Raw genomic sequence first — 19,836 nt, forward strand, 5'->3', positions numbered from 1 at the left:
GTGTGTTTGTTTTATATGTAAATATACTGGTGTCTGTCTGTTATCTGTATGTAAATAGACTGTTGTCTACTGTTTCTGTAAATATACCGGAATCTATTGTTTATGTACATACACACTACTTTCTATATTTTCTGTAAATATACTGGCGTCTTTTGTCTTTCTTAATATGCTGGTGTCTATTGTTTTAATCAATAGGCACTGGTTTCTATTGTCTCTGTAAAAATACTGGTGTCTATTGTCTCTTTAAATACACCGGTGTCTATATCAAGTGGAAATTCATTGGCTTCTACTTTCTCTGTAAATACCCTGTTGCTTTTGTAACTATACCGATGTCTACTGTGTCGGTAGATTAGCACGGGTTCCTATAGCTTATATGCATATCCAGGTGTTCATTTTCTCCGTTAGATTGTCACTGGTTCCTATAGTCTCTGTGAAATTACTGACGTCCATTGCCTCTGTAAATATACTGGTTTGTATTGTCTCTGCAGCTGTGCACTGGTGTCTGTTATCTATGTAAATCTACAGGTGTCTACTGTATCTTTAAATATACTGGAGTCTACTGTCTCTGTACACTGGTGTCTGTTGTCTCTGTAAATATACAGGTGTCTATTGTTTCTTTAAATATACTGGAGTCTATTGTCTCTGTAGCTGTGCACTGGTGCCTGTTGTCTGTAAATATACAGCTGTCTACTTTCTTTATAGATGTGCACTCGAGTTTGTTGCCTCTGTTAACAAATACCGGAGTCTCCTGTCTCTGTAGCTGTGCACTGGCGTCTGTTGTCTCTATAAAGATACAGGTGTCTATTGTTTCTTTAACTATATTGATGGCTGTTGTTTCTGTGGATGTGCATCATTGATTGTCTACTGTCTCTGTAAATATACTAGTGACTGTTTCTCTGTATATTTATTGGCGACTACTGTCTCTGGTTATTTATTGGTGTTTACTGTCGCGGTAGTTGCACACTTATGTTAGTTGTCTCTGTAAATATACCGGTGTCCACCATCTTCTGCAAATATATCCGGGTCTATTGTGTCTGTAAATACCTGTATCAATAATCTTTGTAGATTTTTCCTGGTGTCTATAGTCTCTAGAACTATACTGGTGCCTATTTTCTCAATAGATGCGCATTAGTGTCTGCTGTGTGTGTAAATATAAAGGTGTCTTTTGTTTCTCTAAATTTACTGGTGTTAGTTGTCTCTGTAGATGCGAACTGGTGTCTGCTGTCTCTGTAAATATGCAGGTGTCTAATGTTTCTGTAAATATACTGAAGTCTATTGTCTCTTTAAAGCACAGTGGAATTTATTATGTCTCTGTAAAAATACTGGTGTCTATTGATTCTTAGTTGTGTAATTATAACGGTATACTGGTGTCTATTGTGTCTTTAAATATACTGTTTGTGTGTGTGTGTGTGTGTGTGTGTGTGTGTGTATATATATATATATATATATATATATATAAACATATATATATATATATATATAAACACACACATACAAACATATAAATATTCATTTATACTCTCTGTCTTCATAAATAAGCATTGTCATCATTTGTTCCTGCAAAAGCGTGCATTGGCTCTGTAAATATGTACCACTGAGTATTGCCTCTCTAAATATGTACTGGTATTTCTAAATTGTATAAGCATCTAATGTTTCCGTAATGTAAACAGGCATTTATTATCTCTAAGTAACTGTATAAATATAAACCAATGACTTATGTCCCAGTAAACATAAACATACGGTAGTGCAAGGGTGTGTGAATTTTGTCAAGCATACGTTTTTGAATTGGAGAGGAGCTTTCCAGTACCAAAGATATGCTTTAATGCTTTTTCCACTTTGTACGTGTATTGTACATTGCAGCACATATGTAAAGTTGGAAAACTATGGAGAGATTTAAACATTTCTCTGAGGTTACACCCACCTCAAGGGGGTTAAATGATTTGGAGCAAATCCCTATCTACAGTTGTTAGTAGATAGGGATTTGCATAGAAAACACCAATGGTTGCATAGGAATTTCAATGTACCTCCCATGAAATGCTCCTTGACACAAAGTAGAACAAATTAGCACATAGAAATACTTTGTGTTAATCCGGCCAACTTTCCAATGCAAATCCTGATTTGTGTTGGAAAGAAAAGAGTGCAATAAAACGTTGTGTTGTGTTATGAAAGTAGCACAAACCCACTGCAAAGTGTTAATAGATCTGTGCAATTATACTTAGACCTAGTTTTACACTTGTCCCACTTTGAAGTGTGCTCTACAGTGCAACACAAACGTAAAGTTGGAAAAGTTTTGAGAAATAAATCAATTCTCCAAGCTAATGCCAGCCTCAATGAGGCATTAATTTTTCACGCAAAGGCCTGTTTACAAGTGTTAACAGATAGTCTTTTCATCAAAATCCCATAGGTGGTTGCATTGTAACACCCATGGAATGCCTCATTGATGGAAAGCAATGCAAAGCAGCGCTAGTGGTACATTGCATTACTTTACGCCTACTTTCCAGTAAAAATAAAGTTTTGCCAGCTCTTTAAAAAAATTCCAGCATTGATGTATGCCTGTGATACTCTTTTGATATCCAGAATGCAAATGAAGTTGTAATCTTAGCTAAATTGATTTACTATATTCTGCAAACAAAATGGTTTAGAAATTCTATAAAAATAAAATATATGGTTTTCAACTCTCATAGAGCATTCAGAAGCAGTTTTAGGATCAGTGAAACAGCTCTAAATAGGATTAATATTTTGGGATTATTTGGGAGATAATATGACACCTTCAATGTCGGGGGCTTTGCAAATCACAAAAAGCCAGATGGTATTAAAACATAGACTGGCACATGCATCAACATTGGAGTTTGCGATTCCTTAATTGCGAAAAAAAGGAATCGCAATTAAGGTATCGCAAACTGCAATGCATCAAAAAATCGCTAAATAAATTGCAATTTCTTAAAATTCCTTAATTGCGATTCTCAATTTAAGAATCGTAAATAAGGAATCCCTTCCCATTCATTCCTATGGGCCTAGAGGCCCATAGGAATGAATGGGAAGACATTCTCATTTTGCGAATCGCAATTAAGGAATCGCAAAATGAGAATGCAATTTCAAGGGTGCAGGGGGGTCCAAAGGACACCGTGTTGCACCCCTGAAATTTGCCATTAAGTACATTTTTCACACACACATGCCCCAAGGGCATGTGTGTGTGTGTAAAATGCCACTTTGAAAATTGCAATTTTGTGCATTTTTCAAAGTTTTCGCAAATTACCATGAAGGTCAACTTCATGGTAATTTGCATCCCTTATTTGCGAATTCGCAAATTTTAAAAGTTTGATGCATTGTATTTAAGGAATCTCAATTTGAGATTCCTTAAATGCAATCGCAAGTTAAGAAATCGCAATTTTGCGATTTCTTAAATTGCGAGAACAACAAAATGCATACCGCCTGATTCATCAAGCTAAATTGCACTCGCAAAGGGCAAGATTCTCAGAATCTTGCCTTTTGCGAGTGCAATTTTTGCATTTGGGATTCATAATCCCAAATGCAAAATTCGCTATTTAAGAAGTCGCACATTTGCGAAGAATTGAATTTAAGGAATCTCTATTTGAGATTCCTTAAATGCAATTCATGAAGCATTTTAAAATTGCGAAATTGCAATTTTGGGCAGCTATTTACCGAGAGGTCAGACCTCTCGGTAAATAGCAAAAACTTAGAAAAATGCATTTAAATGCATTTTTCTAAGTTGCATGTTACACACACACATGTCCTTTGGACATGTGTGTGCGCAACACCAATGTAGATTACATTTCAGGGGTGCTACAGGGTGTCCTTTGGACACCCCTGCACCCTTGAAATCGCATCCTTATTTGCGATTAGCTAATTGCTAATCGCAAATAAGGAATAACTCACCATGCATTCCTATGGGCCTGTAGGCCCATAGGAATGCATGGGGAGTTATTCCTTATTAGTGATTAGCAATTAGCTAATCGCAAATAAGGAACATGTAGGAATCGCAATATTTATTGCAATTCCTACATGAATCCCGTTTTGCAAGTCCTTAATAGCGATTCGTTATGAATCGCTATTAGGGGCTCGCAAAACAGGAGAATGATGAATCAGGCTGATTATGCATCCCAAAAATGGAAATTGCATTCGCAAACGGCCGAATTTTGCGAATCGCACCGTTTGCGAATGCAATTTCCTTTGATGCATGTGCCCGAGAGTCTCTGACTGAGCATAACCTACTCGCACGCATTTTAGATTTTAGTTTTACCCATTTTTTTAATATTGTATTTGTATAATACAGTGAATTTAAATAGCGCTATTGAACCAAATTCTATTAATTGTCACAATAAAGGTTTTACAGATCATAGAGCCTCTGCCCTATTGAGAATGTTTAATCTACGAGCACCTGGAATGTGTCTCCTTTAGTGCAGGCATGCCACGCCTGGACCTCGCTGAGATCTGAGATACGGTTAAAGTAACACATATGTAGATAAACATTAATTTATAAGATCTTGTTTCAATGTGCCTTTAAGTGCACCTATCCTTGCTTTTAAAAAAAGAAATGTTTACATCTTTATTTGTCAACAAGAGGGTAATAAACAAAGCAAATCAGATACACAGTATTGAGTATATACTAACATCACAGAAAATACAATAATTACACACATAATAAAAAAAGCAGAATAAAAAAAAGAGATAACACAAGAGTAAAAAAGAGAATTCATGAATACACTCATACATACGCCGGAGAGAATAGTCAAGCCAGTCTAAACCGCCACTAAATCATGCTGCTTATCTCGCCTAGAACAAAGATCCCCAGATTGCAGTACATTTAGCTTTAGAGCGAGTGCCCCTTGTTTTAGCCAGCGCGTGTTCCATATCATATATTTGCCTTACTAGCAGCCACCAATCCATGACAGATGGGGGCACCTATCCTTGCACTGTTCTTAGATCATAGCAATAATGGGCTGACCCACGTGGCACATTTTAGACCACTGCACTGGGTCCGTTTATGGTCAGTCGTCGAAGTAGAGCCCTACAGGAACTCTTTTAAATAGTTGTCTGTTGAAGGAGCATGTGCAACGCAATTTTTATCTTATGGAAAACTGATGTTACATCGTTTGACTTTGAAGGCGATGTGAATGTGTCCGAAAACCATTGCTGTGAGCTCCAGTAACCCACTTAAAAGTTAATTGTGGCCCTTTGCTAGGAATAAGCTGTTTTCCGAGGTTAGGAACTGGGAATCACTGAATTTTTTTGGGAAGTTACATTTATTTCTAAATTTGAATGTTATATGGGCAGCATCATGCCGATTTGTGTTTAGAATTTGTATAGAAAGTTCAGGCTTGGCACATTACAATTTAATTATTTGATCTGCAAATGGTCTCTAGCTACTCTTACAACCAATGTTTGCCCTGTATGTCACATTTTTACCAAAACGGAGGCGCACGTGTGTTTTTTTTCACAGTTTATGGTCGCACAAAAAGGAAATGGATTAACAAAGTGTATCGGACATTGAGGATCACACATTTTCGAGAGGCCTCCCAGATTTTAAAATCTGTCACTGATGAACTGATTGTTTTGATCTGTCGAGGTTTTTACGCTATGCATGGATTGTAAATAATCGTTTAAGCTTATTGCTCTATTTATAAGTGTATGCGGCTGTAGATATTTTTAACACTGCTGTATTTTAAACACAAAGGTTGTATTTTATGATGAATTTATATAATGCTGCTTTGAAATGATATTTTATGGGTTTTTCCTTGACAGAAACATTTACTACTACTACAGCTTTGCACTGGCAAATAAATGTTTACACTGTGTTTATGACGTAAAACACACCTCCCAAACATCAATAAGCACTGGTTACATATACAGGTGACTGACTGGATTCCTGTACCCAAGGTTAGTATCTTTGCACATCCCTGCATACTGTTTTCCAATACGGCAATAATTCAGTTTGATGTTTATATCATTTTATATGAATAGCTCTGCTTCATTATGGGTGAGTGGACTAACAATCTGAGATTCATAACTGTGAGTATATTTCCACACTTGCTCTCTCAAACGTTCCAGAAAGCTGACGATTTTTTTTTATGTCAATAACTATGTTTAGGGGGCCTTCTTTACCAGGAAGGTGACTGAAATAATTAATTATTACTAACAGTGCTGATCCCCTCCCCACACAAACCCATTCCAGGAGACAGACCAGCGGAACATGGCTAGATTCTGTACTCTTTGCCCAGAGTATATCATTTACCAGCAGCGGAAGCACCTTGCCCACTGGAACAAAAGACACTTCCCTGCTCACACCTGAGGTAAACTGTAAATTAAATGTTTTCTGATCTCTTTTGGCATGCATTGGACCTGACATCCTTGGTGTGGTTATCCAACAACTTTTTGCCTTCCATCCTGTTTTTACTAACTTTTTTTGCAGGTCTTAGGACTCTGCACACTTTACTACTGCTAAACAGTGCTAAAGTGCTTGTGCTCTCTCCCTAAAACATCGTAACATTCGTTTCCACCCAATAGGCATATTCAATTTACTTGTAAGTCCTGGGTAATTGGTCCTAGATGTACCCAGGGTCTGTAAAATAAATGCTACTTGTGGGCCTGCTATACTTATTGTGCCTCCTACCAGAGGAGCCTTCAAAAACATGTCTCAGGCCTACCACTGCAGCTTGTTGGTGCAGTTTTGAACTGCCATTTCGACCTGTCAAAATACACCTTTTGCCAGGCCTATACCTTCCATATTTGTACATGTAAGTCACCTCTAAGGCATGCTCTAAACATCTCACCAGGCAGGGTGCAGTGTATTAAAAAAGTTGGACATGTGCTTTTAACTTTTACAAGTCCTGGTAGTGAAAACATTCTTAAATTGATTTCTCACTACTGCAAGGCCTACCTCTCCCATTGAATAACCTTGGGTTATCTATTACATTTATTAAGTGATAACTTTTAATTGGTAGCAAGTAGGAATGATGAGTTTGACGTCTAAAGAATTGTAATTTGAAACCCTCTTTAATGGTAAAGTTCTATTTTTCTGCCACAATTCTGAAAATGCTACTTTTAGAAAGTTTATGCCAAGAGGTTTGGTCTATCTAAACAGCAATGTTAGACCACTTGAAAACCAATACATTTTAAAGGAATTAACAATTTGTGACACATTTAAAATGGACCAGTTCACAACTTTCTTAACAGTAGGAGTAAAATATTTGTCTCATTTGTCCAAACTCACAAGATAAAATAAACCTATCGCCAGGCCTAAGCCTTCCTTGTTAATACCTAAAAGTCACCACTAAGGGCTTGATTACGAGTCAGACTACCATTGCCTGCTGAATCCGCCTGGGAAACGCCATTCCCTGGAGGTGGTGCGGCAGTATAGAGGCAGTAATATGCTTGGCGGGACCACTGCGGTCCAGCCAACCATATTACAAGTTGCTCTCTGCCACGGTTTTCACAGCTTATCCTCCTCCATGAAAACTGTGGCGGAGAGGAAACAAAGGGTCCCCTGGTGCCTCACACCATGTGGATGCACACAGTAGGGCCCAACATGTGACCCCCTGTGTGCATGCATACCAGTTCCTGCCCGCCAAGGATTTTAAAGACCATGCTGTGCAGGAGCTGTTGTTGGCGTTCCCATAGCGGTGCCTATTTTATGAGGTACGGGCCTGGGAACATCTGAAAAAAGCCCAGCAGATATGAGAAAGTCTCCTAATCCGGCAGGCAGCCCGACCATGTGTTTGGCGGTGCGGCCGCGGGACGGAACCAGCGCTGCACCGCCAAACTATTAATCAGGCCCTTAGGGAGGCCCTAAATATCTCATAGGGCAGGGTGCAGTGTATCTAAAAAGTTGGGCATGTACTTTTAACTTTTACATATCCGGGAAATGAAAAACTCTTACATTTGTTTTTCACTACTGCAAGACCAACCTCTCCCATTGGATAACATTGGGTTACCTTATTACATTTACTAAGTGATAACTTTTGATTGAGAGCCAGGAGGAATATCAAGTTTGGTGTTCACATGACTAGGTATAGCTGGAAGTTGGTCTTTGTGTATTGCTACAAGACAGGGAGACAAAGGCAGGCTAGGTGTTGGCGGAAGGGCCATCTCTTACTTAAGAAGGAGGCGGAGTTGTCACCTACCACACTCGCACATCACAAATGCTCTGCCCCGGCACACTCACAAAAGATTTGGCACTATTATTTTGCACCCACAGACAAGCTGGTTTCAGGAAAAGGAGCCAGGAAATTCCAAGCACCACTTTTCCTACTTCTAAGCTGGCACAGAGGATAAATGGTGGTCCCTCTTAGCCAACTCTTCAGTTCTCCTCTGGAGCTGTAGGCGACTCAGGACTGCTGTGCTGCTACAAGGACTGTTGCTCTGCTGCCCTTCTACCTGAGTGAAAGGGACTAGACCTGCATCTTCAACCCAAGACCACCAGAGTGACTCCAAGGGGTAGTTGGCTGGCCTCCTGATGAAAGCTTCAGTGACAGAAAAGGCTCCAACAACCTTAAACCCAGCACCTGGACTATGTCTGCTGTGAGTCTTGCCCCACAAGTGGTGCCACCGCAGTCCTGGACCCTTGAAAGTTGGTCTGAAGGTTCTCTACCAGCTCAACTGTGATCCAAGCAGAACCGATGGGGTGCAACACATTCCCTCGCAGCCCCGCATTGGAACCGGCCTTGATCAATGCAATCCCAGATGCAGGACCCCTCGGGAACTGTTGATAAGCTATGCCTCCTTGATGAAGGATCTTGAATCACAGCACACAGCCCTTCGACACCAGCCACTGCACGACGCATACTCCATGTGGTATCTAGCAACACTCTGCAACAAGGATTCCAGGTATTTTGTTCTGTGGGCCTATCTTGGGTCTTGTGTCCGGCCTGCACTCAATTGCCATTGGTCTGAACTTGTGACTTTGTCCCGGTCTCCTATGACCAGATAAGCATTGCTGTAAGTTTGCTCTTTTAAGCACTATTTTCACTTAAATCTTTAAAATTGCATATCTCAGGTTTTAATTTTGTTGTTTTAGGGCCATATGTATCAAGATACCCATTTGCGATTCTCAAATAGCGATTTTTAAAAAATTGCTATTTGAGAATCGCAAATGGGTATGTATGTACAAAATCGCATTTTTTTAGCGATTTTTTTAAATTCCTTAATTGCGAATCGCAATTAAGGAATACTTTCCCTTTCATTTCTATGGGCCAGGAGGCCCATAGGAATGAATGGGAAATTATTCTCAATTTGCGATTCGCAATTTGCTAATCGCAAATTGAGAATAATTTCAAGGGTGCAGGGGTGTCCAAAGGACACCCAGTTGCACCCTGAAATATGCATGGGTGCACATGTGGCGCACATACACGCCCCTAGAAGTTGGTGGTAATATGCGATTCCTTAAAGACATTTTGCAAATTTTTTTTGCTTCATACATTGTATTTAAGGAATCGCAAAATGTGCGATTCCTTAAATGCAATTGCAAAATAAGGAATCGCAAATTTTGCGATTCCTTATTTTGCACCAGATTTTGCTTCATACTACCATGTAGCAAATTCGCATTCACAAAGGCCGAAATTCTGAGAATTTCTGCCTTTGTGAATGAGAATTTGCTTGGTACATATGGCCCTTAGTATCAAATAATTTATTACATTTTACTCTATTTTTCTCAATTGGTGTGGAATTTTTCTTGTGTTGTGTTTTCACTTTATTACTGTTTGAAGTGCTGCATACATTCTTTACACATTGTCTGCAAGTTAAGCCTGACTGCATTTATCCCAAGCTACCAGAGGTTAGTGCACAGTTACATTTGGTGTTTGCTTGTGACTTCACCATGACAGGAATTGTGGTTGCTGCTTGAGAAGGGTTCCACCCCCCTCAGCTATTAATCAAATTTCCTACAGTATGTAATGATAAGCTGCAATCCTCCCATCCATGAGTATAGCACACAGTTGTCAGGAGCTATGTTGTACATTTGTGTGCAGCGAGTTAGATATCTTTGATCGCTTTGAGACAGAAACCTATTTTTCTTTTATCATGTTTAACTTAAGCAGCAGTTTGGTAATTATGGAGCAAGTATGGGTAAATAATAAGTAGGCAGATAAAATGTAGTCGACAGATAATTTTCCTGAAAGCGAACATAGAACCGTCAGATTACCTTTACGAGCAGGGATAGCATTGCCATTGTCTTGAGCCATTAAGGAATCTACCTTTCTACCAATCAGCTATAACACGCCCTGAAGAAGCCCCAGGCTGAAACCCCCAAAATAGGGGGCGAAACACATGTAGGCTGTACCACACACTTCTTTGGTTTTGTTACTTACCCTGTCATGAAAGAGACTCTGAAAGTCAGAGTCTCCTTTTCATTTACACGGGATTCAATACAAGGATTTTTCCTAATAAATTAATGAATATTCTTACTTGTCCTGGTATACCTTTCAGATTGATGAAAGAGTCTGCCGCAGACACAGATATCTGAAGTTGGTGGTAGCGCACACAAATACCAAAAGCTCACAGGTGAGGACCGAACTGAGTCCCAGGTGAGACAGGTTGTGAGAAACCAATGACTGAATTTTATGCCACCCTCTATTAACAATACAGAACCTGAGGCAATTAACTTTTGCATTTTAGAAAACAGTACTCAGGCCGCATTTATTACATAATCCATTAACCGCATTAGGAATATTTCACAATTTGTTTACACATTGTACATGAAGTTACATGTCAGCTGATAGAGTTAAACACTGCTAAACATGAGAATTCCCTAACCAACATTGTTGGAGTCATAGTTGACCATTCCGCTGGCCCCACAGCTATGGCAAATTGATTAGGGAAAACCACTGGGTCCACCAGAAATAATTGTTACGAAGCAAATTCACCTGGAAAAGAACACAGGGCCACCAAGTTACCTGAGCCCTTAAACTGCCATGCCAGAACCAATCCAAAGAGGGACCCCCCTGGACAGTGCAATAGAGTATTCTGGAGGACCAAGGACAACAGCTACAGCAAACGTCCATGGCCCTTCTCTACAGACCATAGTACCACTGCTCCAACTTGAGCTAAGATTTAAAGCCAAATATATACAAAAATTCACCAGGATTTGTTCCTGATTCCAAGGTGTGGTGTCTAACAGTTTTGTGGCCAAACATGACTCCGTCCCAGCAACAAATACAACAATCAGGAAAACAGACCTACGGAAAATAGAAACTCTAAGATACCAATCAACAGAGAAAACCTAAGCATAAGCACGTCCATCCTTCATTAGCCTAGGGACAGGACAGGACAGTGGTGTAACGAAGCTTGAGAATGGGTGCAGCAGGAGGCGTTGATGGCTGATAGAGGTTCAGCAAACAGGAGGCATGTTAGGCTCAAGAGCACCCATAATTGAAATGATCCTTCTGATGCCCCTGACCCATGCCCAGGAGGCCCTGCAGATCTGTGGCAACCAGTGGGCACCATCCATTTATTTTTTTATTTATTTAGAAAGTTTTATATAGCGCGAACGTGACCCTTGGGTATCAGAGCGCTTCACAGAATATATAAACAGGAGGTAGGTTAGAAATACAGAATACATATACATGAGGTAGATTAGGCATACCATTCACATAGCGTTACCCTAAAGGGAATGAGGTAGGTAGTTATAGTTCCATATATTAGGTGTAACCTACTGCTACAATTCAAATAGCATTGCCCTACTGGACTATGGTAGGTTAGTTATACTTTAAGTAAATAGGCGTATCATACTGATATGAGGTAGATTCGGTTAGTACTAACACCAGGATAACATAATGCTAAATTTTCAACCTGCGTCTATCCCCAAGTTGACATAAAAGTTATAACTTTTCTCCAATATCCTGTTAAATTGAATGCTAAGTTCCTGTATATACCATACTGTCTTGGCTTTGATTATGCGAACTTCTTCTAGTTCTCTCTGTTCTCTAGCCTCTAGGTCGTTACTGCTTACTGGACATTGTTTCTAGTTTCCATTCGATGCTCCTTGTGGGCCCTTTCCGATGCAGTGGCGTTGAAGTCCGTACTTGACTATGTAAGGAACTTATTCATTAGGAAGCTCTTAGCTTCTTTTTTAATGTAATAATGTTAGTAATTTTCCTGATATTCGGAGGGAGTGAGTTCCAGACTCTGGGGGCTGCCCCAGAGAACGCTCTGTCATAGGTTTTCTTCTTCCTGAATATGGGTGGCCTCAACAGCAGCTCCTTGGCACTTCTGGCAGGTCTGCAACCTCCCGATATCTCAATCTTTTGGGCCAGGTAACTCGGTGTTTTGTAGTGGAGTGCTTTGTGGGTGATACATGCCATTTTAAAGTGGATTCTGGCTTCATATGGAAGCCAGTTTAACGCTTTTAGGTGAGGTGAAATATGGTCGAACTTCCTCGAGCAGGTGATGAGCCTTGCAGCTGCATTGAGGCATGCTTTTAGAGGTGCCGTGGACATTTTTGGTAGGCCTGCTAAGGTTGTACATCCGTATTCAATCCTTGAGATAACTAAGGATTGAATTGCTAGTTTGAGGTCTGCCGATGAGATGAACGGTTTCACTTTCCTTAAGTAGTTCAAGTGAAAGCGCGCACTTTTTACCATTATTTTGATGTGTGCTTTCATGTCTAGATTCTTATCCAAGGTGACTCCTAACGATTTGGCTGAGTCCACCAGCGTAGGGGTGCAGTTTAGTGCTGTGATCATTTTGGTCCACTCTATCGTCTCTGAATTGATCTTTGGTGGTGAAATTAATAGGAATTCAGTTTTTTGGAGGAGGAAAGAGAGGCAGTGAAAGCCGCCCCGCTCTGAGAGAAGCGAGTTCGAACGGATGATTATACTCGGAGAAAACGCGGAGACGCCGGATACTTTTAGAGGGCAAACACCCATGTGAACAACTTCTGGGAAGCTCAGGGAAGCCTGAATAGAACGGACTATTGCATTAGCCCAAGTCCTGATGAGGCCCATAATAAGAGGGCTGAAACGCGTCGACACCTTTGTTTGAGAGAAGACCCCAGCCAAAATATTGGAAAACTATAAATGAAATAATTGGTTTCACAAGGAGTAAAAAGGACATTAGACAGATCCTAAAATTAAAAAACGATCTGGTATACTCTTTGTAAATAGGTCTGGAGGAGCTTACTGTCTAAGGAATGCTGAGGCTGTACTGGGAGCAAGCATCCTGTGTAAAAAATTGGGCTATCAGAATATATCGCAATACCAGTTTATCACTGTTTGTATATATTGTATATGTATATGTGTAAAAAGTGATGTGTATATATATATTTGTTTGTCTAAATGTGGTAAAAATAGACTCAAAAGGACAAGAAGTCTAACTTTAGGTTGTGTTTCAATTAAATTGAAAATCAAACACATAAGAAAAGCGTTTGCTGTTCTCTATATAGGGTTGGGTTACCTGAGGAAATAAAATGTAAGAATTTGATTCATCTAAATACAATATATTGGGTATAGGATGAGATAATCAAGTGGTCCCATTCTTGAGTAATTTTGTGCTAGCTGAGTCCAAGGCATCATTTTGCTTTATAAAAGTCTTGCAGCTGTATTGAGGCATGCTTTTAGAGGTGCCGTGGACATTTTTGGTAGGCCTGCTAAGGTTGTACATTCGTATTCAATCCTTGAGATAACTAAGGATTGAATTGCTAGTTTGAGGTCTGCCGATGAGATGAACGGTTTCACTTGCCTTAAGTAGTTCAAGTGAAAGCGTGCACTTTTTGCCATTATTTTGATGTGGGCTTTCATGTCTAGATTCTTATCCATGGTGACTCCTAACGATTTGGCTGAGTCCACCAGCGTAGGGGTGCAGTTTAGTGCTGTGATCATTTTGGTCCACTCTATCGTCTCTGAATTGATCTTTGGTGGTGAAATTAATAGGAATTCCGTTTTTTGAGCATTTTGAGCATCCATGCATTCCCCGTTCTTGAAAAGCATGCAAATTTCCAATGCATACACCAATATGGCAAATGCTGGTGGTAAAGCCCTCCAATGGGCCAGATACAGGCCCACCTGTAACCATTAAGGCATTGCCCCTTTGTTCAGAGCTCTCAAACAGTCTCAAATGGTCTTGGTCCCTAGGAGTAAACTGTAAGCCCGCACCAGAGTGGTGGCTGCCTGGTACACAGACACATCCCTTTGAGTTTGTAAAATGGACAGGGTAAGGTAGCTGAACAGCAGAGCAGGACATCTATTTTCTCTACCTCTTATAAAAGTCAAAAGCTCTAAAGTCAAACCATGGTCTGCTAGATGTGTAAAGGACTCCACAGTAAATATATGATAAGTCATCTTGCACCAATCATGCAGAATTTTGGAAGTCCGTTGTTGATGTCCAGGGAATGCTACTGTTCTACTGCCAAGGTAGAAACTCTATCATACGCACACTCCGCTCATTTATTTGTAGCAATTTTGGGGAGTGCCCACAGGTGTTAACAAATACTTTGTTGTTTCATGGGGAGCACTTTGCTAATTTGTCAGTGGAAAAAGGAAAAACATTGACAAAGTCAATAGGGCTCACCCATGAGTGCTACTGGCATTGTCAATGTTTTGTAGCTGTGTTGTGCAGTAGTGTGGCTGCTGTGCAGCAAGGCTGAAAGTACAATAATATTATTGGCAAAATCAATAGCTCTTTCCTACTCTTAATAGGTGAGACATATTGACTTTGCCAGTGCTTGTTTGTTTTTGCCTCCATGCTCAGAATCGTTATTAACCCGTTGCGTGCGTGCGTCGGCCAACAGCCGTCTCGAGCACTACCTCGGTAGTGCTGTGCACGTCCGCTGGCTGACGCGGCCCCGCCCACTGAGTAGAACTCCCGAACTGCGGCGGAATTTGCGCCGCGGTTAAGGAGTTAACAATAGAGAGTTTAGCGTTTTCATTCTTACCCTTTCTTCCCAGTAGAAAGTCTTGCCTTTGGAGGCTGTTTACAAAGTGAGCGGGCAGGCCTAATGGCAGCCTCATTCATTTTCTATTTAGCTTCCAGCTATTGTATCGAATGGCAAGTGCCTCCATCGAGGTCAAACAGGTGCATATCCTTCTACTACAATAATTATTCTCTCTGAAGGAGACTTGCAGGCTGTGCTTTTTTTTGTTATGGTGAGTGGGGGTGGAGCCAACACGGACAGCAGGAGAGAAGCAGAAGGGGGCAAGCAACACGACGGACAGTTTAAACACATGAACTCTAATGGAGGGCTTCCACAACAAGAGAAAAGTAGCTCCAAAAGTTCAAGCAGTAGGAACACACTGGGCAAGGAAGCAGTACTTGGCCCATGCTCCAGGGGAGGGCTAAACACAAGAAGAGGAAGTGAAGCCAGCATGTGCTGACCAAAGAGAAGCAAGCAGTTGAGAGTGATGATGAAGCCATCTAATGGTAAGCAATGGGTAGGCTTTAAGTGCCCAGTAAGTAAAGAACATGTCTGGCAAGCGACAGTACTTGTGTTGTCTCAGAGAAACCTAAACATGTATTAAGTCTAGGCCCATTGGTTCTCACCTTCATTTAGAAATGGATTTTGACTTTTATGGGATTTACAAAAATAAGGAGGGCACACCGGCAGAATGTACAACAGTTGTACATTGCCAGAAGTACTTTGCCTCCTCCTCCACCAATCAATAGCACACTGTGGAGAAAACATCTGTGTATGGCAGGTAAGTGCAACTACAATTATATATTTTCCCCTTTTAATTCAAATGGAAATGTTTCTCTCCTAAGAATATCCATTCCTGTACCTTTATTAAATCTAAGAATGTTGCTTTCCCATTCTCTCTAATGAAACACAGGGGCTATAATTTTGTGGGAGTAACTTTACAATGTTTCACTGCAGTAGAAATACAAAATGTTCATGAACACCGACAAACCTGCAAGTTTCTGGGAGTCCATGCTGTTATCATGGCCCTCACCACTAATACCTCCTCTTTGTCACTCTTATCTCTAAATTTATGACCGTGAAAGACACTGCTAAAGAATACTGCATATGATCCTACGGTTCCACTTATCTTGAGTCTGTAAATCAGAACTGTGGAGTTTAGAAACTTCAATGCATTTTTTTCACCCTTACAAGAAACTCAAGAATGTAAGAAAGGATGTGACGCAGACCCTATTTACATTATAGACTACATTATTTAATATACATTCTCACAGGTTATGTATTTAATGTAGCCAGCGATGACATAAGAGGTGAACATTTACTGCAGTTAAACGATTGCTCTGTGTTAAGGTCAGTGCTCAAAATGACAAATCATGTCATTATTTAACTTGGGGAAACGTGAGGCAGGTGGACCTAGGAGACCTCGTAGAACTTCAGAGACAACTTCACTCAACATAGCCTCTTAGACAAGCTCATGAGAACGACACTGGCTGGTCGTGGAGCCACCCTGTGACTGCAATGGTCCTCTGTGTGCAACCGAGAGTGTATGAATCTGTACACAAAATATTAATATTAATACTAATATTACAAACACTAGTAATGCTACTAGTTCTACTCCTATTACTAGTACTAATGATAATGATGATTATACTGAGGTTGGTGTTATAATCGTTATATAATAACATTATTGCTGTTATTATTATTGTTCATAATAATAATAGCAATTATTATTATTATCATTATTATTAATGATATATACAAACTGTTTTTACTTTATTATTACTAGAAGACGTAATAGTCGGTGTTGTGCCAACATTAGTGCTAATTGAATATTATAAATATATATAATTATCGGGGTGCTTTTAATTTTAGGGAGCGATGGTAGAGCTTGACCACCAAGCGCATTATAAAAATAGCATGGTGATATATTTTTAAAATTATATAATCTGTCCAGACTAATAGAGGATGCAGTCCTATTTTCTGCTTGTTTTTGTATGGAGTATTTTTAACTGTGCTGCAAAGAGGCAACTGGTTTAGAGCATGCAGGGGAGGAACAGCAGACAGAAGGCAGCAGGGTCATTTTATAGTGGGCACATCTGGGACTCGGTGAAGGACCGGAGGACGAAAGGTGGAGGCGGATAGCATAAGAGCCGATGTAACTCTGTGAAATGCTGGACTGAATAAAGTACCCCCTGCCTCGTTTATTAAGGACTTTCTAAAGCCCCGTTCAAACCCGGGATATCTCCGTACTCTTCCTCCTGGCGGTGTTCTTGACGTCATGGACCCATATGAGCACAATACATTTCTACTTGTGTTAAGTCATTGTAATGACTTTTTCCCACTATTTTTGTTTTGATGCCTAAGTCACATGCACGAAGAATAGAAACGTCCCAAGGGTCTTTCATGTGCTTGGAGGTTAATAACACCCGATGTGAATGGTATCAACTTGGCGTGTTCTTTTTGTTTGCGAAGACAGATGTACGAGGGTTTCAGCCAGAGCGAAGGAGTACGTCTGGGCACAAGGCTACAGGGAGCTGGGCGGCGGAAGATGCTCTGGGGGCGCTGGTAAGGGATCGCGCAGAGGACGACGTGTAAAGATCAACCATCGCAGCATTGGACACTTGGGCTTCAAGTGCGGACGTCCGTGTCCCCTGGCCTCTGAAGACTTGTCCTGCAGCCGCGTGGTGACTGTTTCCAACATGATGGTGAGTGTTTGAGGGCGCCGCACTCTAACTCGCGGCTGCACTTACAGGAATCGGGCTCATCCTCTTAGGATGCGTAGCTCGAGCTGGTCCTCCCGTGACCTCCCACCTTCACGGCTACTTCGACTCGTCCGCGGTTATCTTCCTTTGACAGCGTGAAACATGCCCACACTTTCAGTCCACTGTGACTGACAGCGGTGCTGACCTCCTGACCCCTGGCCACCCAAACGTGAAAGGGCCGGCCTTTTGTTTACGTCCGCTGCCTGCCCCTGAACCTTGATAATGGTACGGGCCCGTCTGCGTAATTAACACGTTTTAGGACACTTGAGGGAAAGAGTATTGAGCCTGAGACGAGGACGACCAAGCTAGACGTCAGACTCTCGGACAGCCTGTCTACGTGGGGCAGAGGTGCGGGTGACCCTGTGCTGTTAAATTGAGACCAGTGGCGCAAAGAGCAGGCCAAAATCCCGGGCAGTCGACATGAAAAGGGTAGATGTAAAGATGGCAGTCTGGTCAAAATAGATCAGACACTCGAGTAGAAGTAGTCTGAGCAGCCGACAGTGTGTTTGCGAACGGGAGAGGAGCAGACCGAAAGTTACCTGAAACGTTCAGACACTCACTCACACTCAGGGCTAAAAGAAGACAGTCTACCGGATAGTCCAGTGTAGAAGGGAGCCCGGTCAAAATACGTTAAATAATCAACTAAAAAGAGTCAGACATTTGGACAATCTAGGATGGGAAAACGGTAGAGGTGCTGGTCAGACACTCAGCGGGAAGAAGACGTATTTCTGGATAATCTATCTGCAAAGGGTAGCCGTGCAGATGCACCCTGGTTAGAACAGACACTCTGCTGGAAGAACTCAGATACCCATGCATTCTATCTGCAAAGATAGAATGCATGGGTCCCCAACCTACCTAAAGGTGGCATAAGACTTCAGGTACCTAGTTCTGGTCAACCTGAATGAGGTCAGACTCCCAGGTAAAAGAGGTCAGGCACCCGGATAATTGGTCAGCTAAGCATAGGTTGCAGATGGACGCCTAGACATCCAGACTGTCTATCCGAAGAGGGTAGAAATGCAAATGGCTGCCCGACAGGAGGAGATCAGACCCCCTGTTAGTAGCAGTCAGACACCTAGTCTGTTTACCAAGCTGGGTGTACATTTACCTGAGGAAATAAATAAGAAAGTTATCCTTTGTTGAGGTTTTTAATGTATTTTTGTATTCCCAGCAGGGGATTAGGCTAAGAATAATTAGGACTGCTCATATTTTAGAGAGGCTCGCACAAACAGCGCAAACTCAAGGTGGATTAATTGTTAGTAGACTGGGTAAAGGGTTTCATGACTTTTTTAGGCTGTATTGGTGAGGTGGTACCCTGATCTTGGTCCGCAGCTAACTTATTATCAAAACAAAATTGTATGTGCGTATGAGGAGTTGGGAGCAATTGTGGGAAGGAGTACAACAGGGTCTGTAGCAGGAAGAATGCCACTTATCTGAGTCTATTCTGGGACTAGACTGCTTTGAAAGCCTGACTGTACCGAGGGCCGGACTGGAACCCAAAGCAGCCCTAGCAAATTTTGACAAACGAGACCCCAGCCCCCATACTGTGCATAGTGACTGAGTGCAGCAAGTAAGTCTGACCAGTAAAAGGGGCTGGGGGAAGGGAAAATTTGGGATTAAAAAAAAATGGTGCGTTCTATGACACATTTTTCATTATATATTCAATTGTATTCGTTTTTAATGCATAGTAAACTGTGACTTTACAGTGCACCAGGATATGGCAATCTTTATTGGGGCTCTTCAATGATTCCCTCACTATCACACTCCAACAGTGCCTTACATCTTTCCTTAGCTCCTCTCTCACATGTATTTAATTTTTTTTAAAGCACCTCCAATACAAGTGTAGCGAGTCAGATCATTTTACATCACAAATACATACAGAGACAATGAATCATACATGTTTACATTAGTGTAGAGAAAATGTTACATAAGACAAAGGGGACTACAAAGATGTAGGATTTGCATGTCATCCACTCTGGAAGGCATTTTTTAGACTGCATGGTCTGTGGAAGCACAAACTAAGTATTCAGAACAAAACACAGTGGTTATGGTTAACTTTACTAATAAAAACCTATTTCAACCCGAACAAACCATTTTTAGCAAAATTAGGATAATGAAAGACTGGGGCAAAAAACATAACTTTCTACCCTAGATTACGATTGTAACCTATGAACTGCACAGGAGCAAAATGATCTCTGTGACAAAAGCAGTTACCCC

The sequence above is a fragment of the Lissotriton helveticus genome, chromosome 9, assembly GCF_964261635.1.
Source record: "Lissotriton helveticus chromosome 9, aLisHel1.1, whole genome shotgun sequence".
NCBI classification, from domain to species: Eukaryota; Metazoa; Chordata; class Amphibia; order Caudata; family Salamandridae; genus Lissotriton; species Lissotriton helveticus.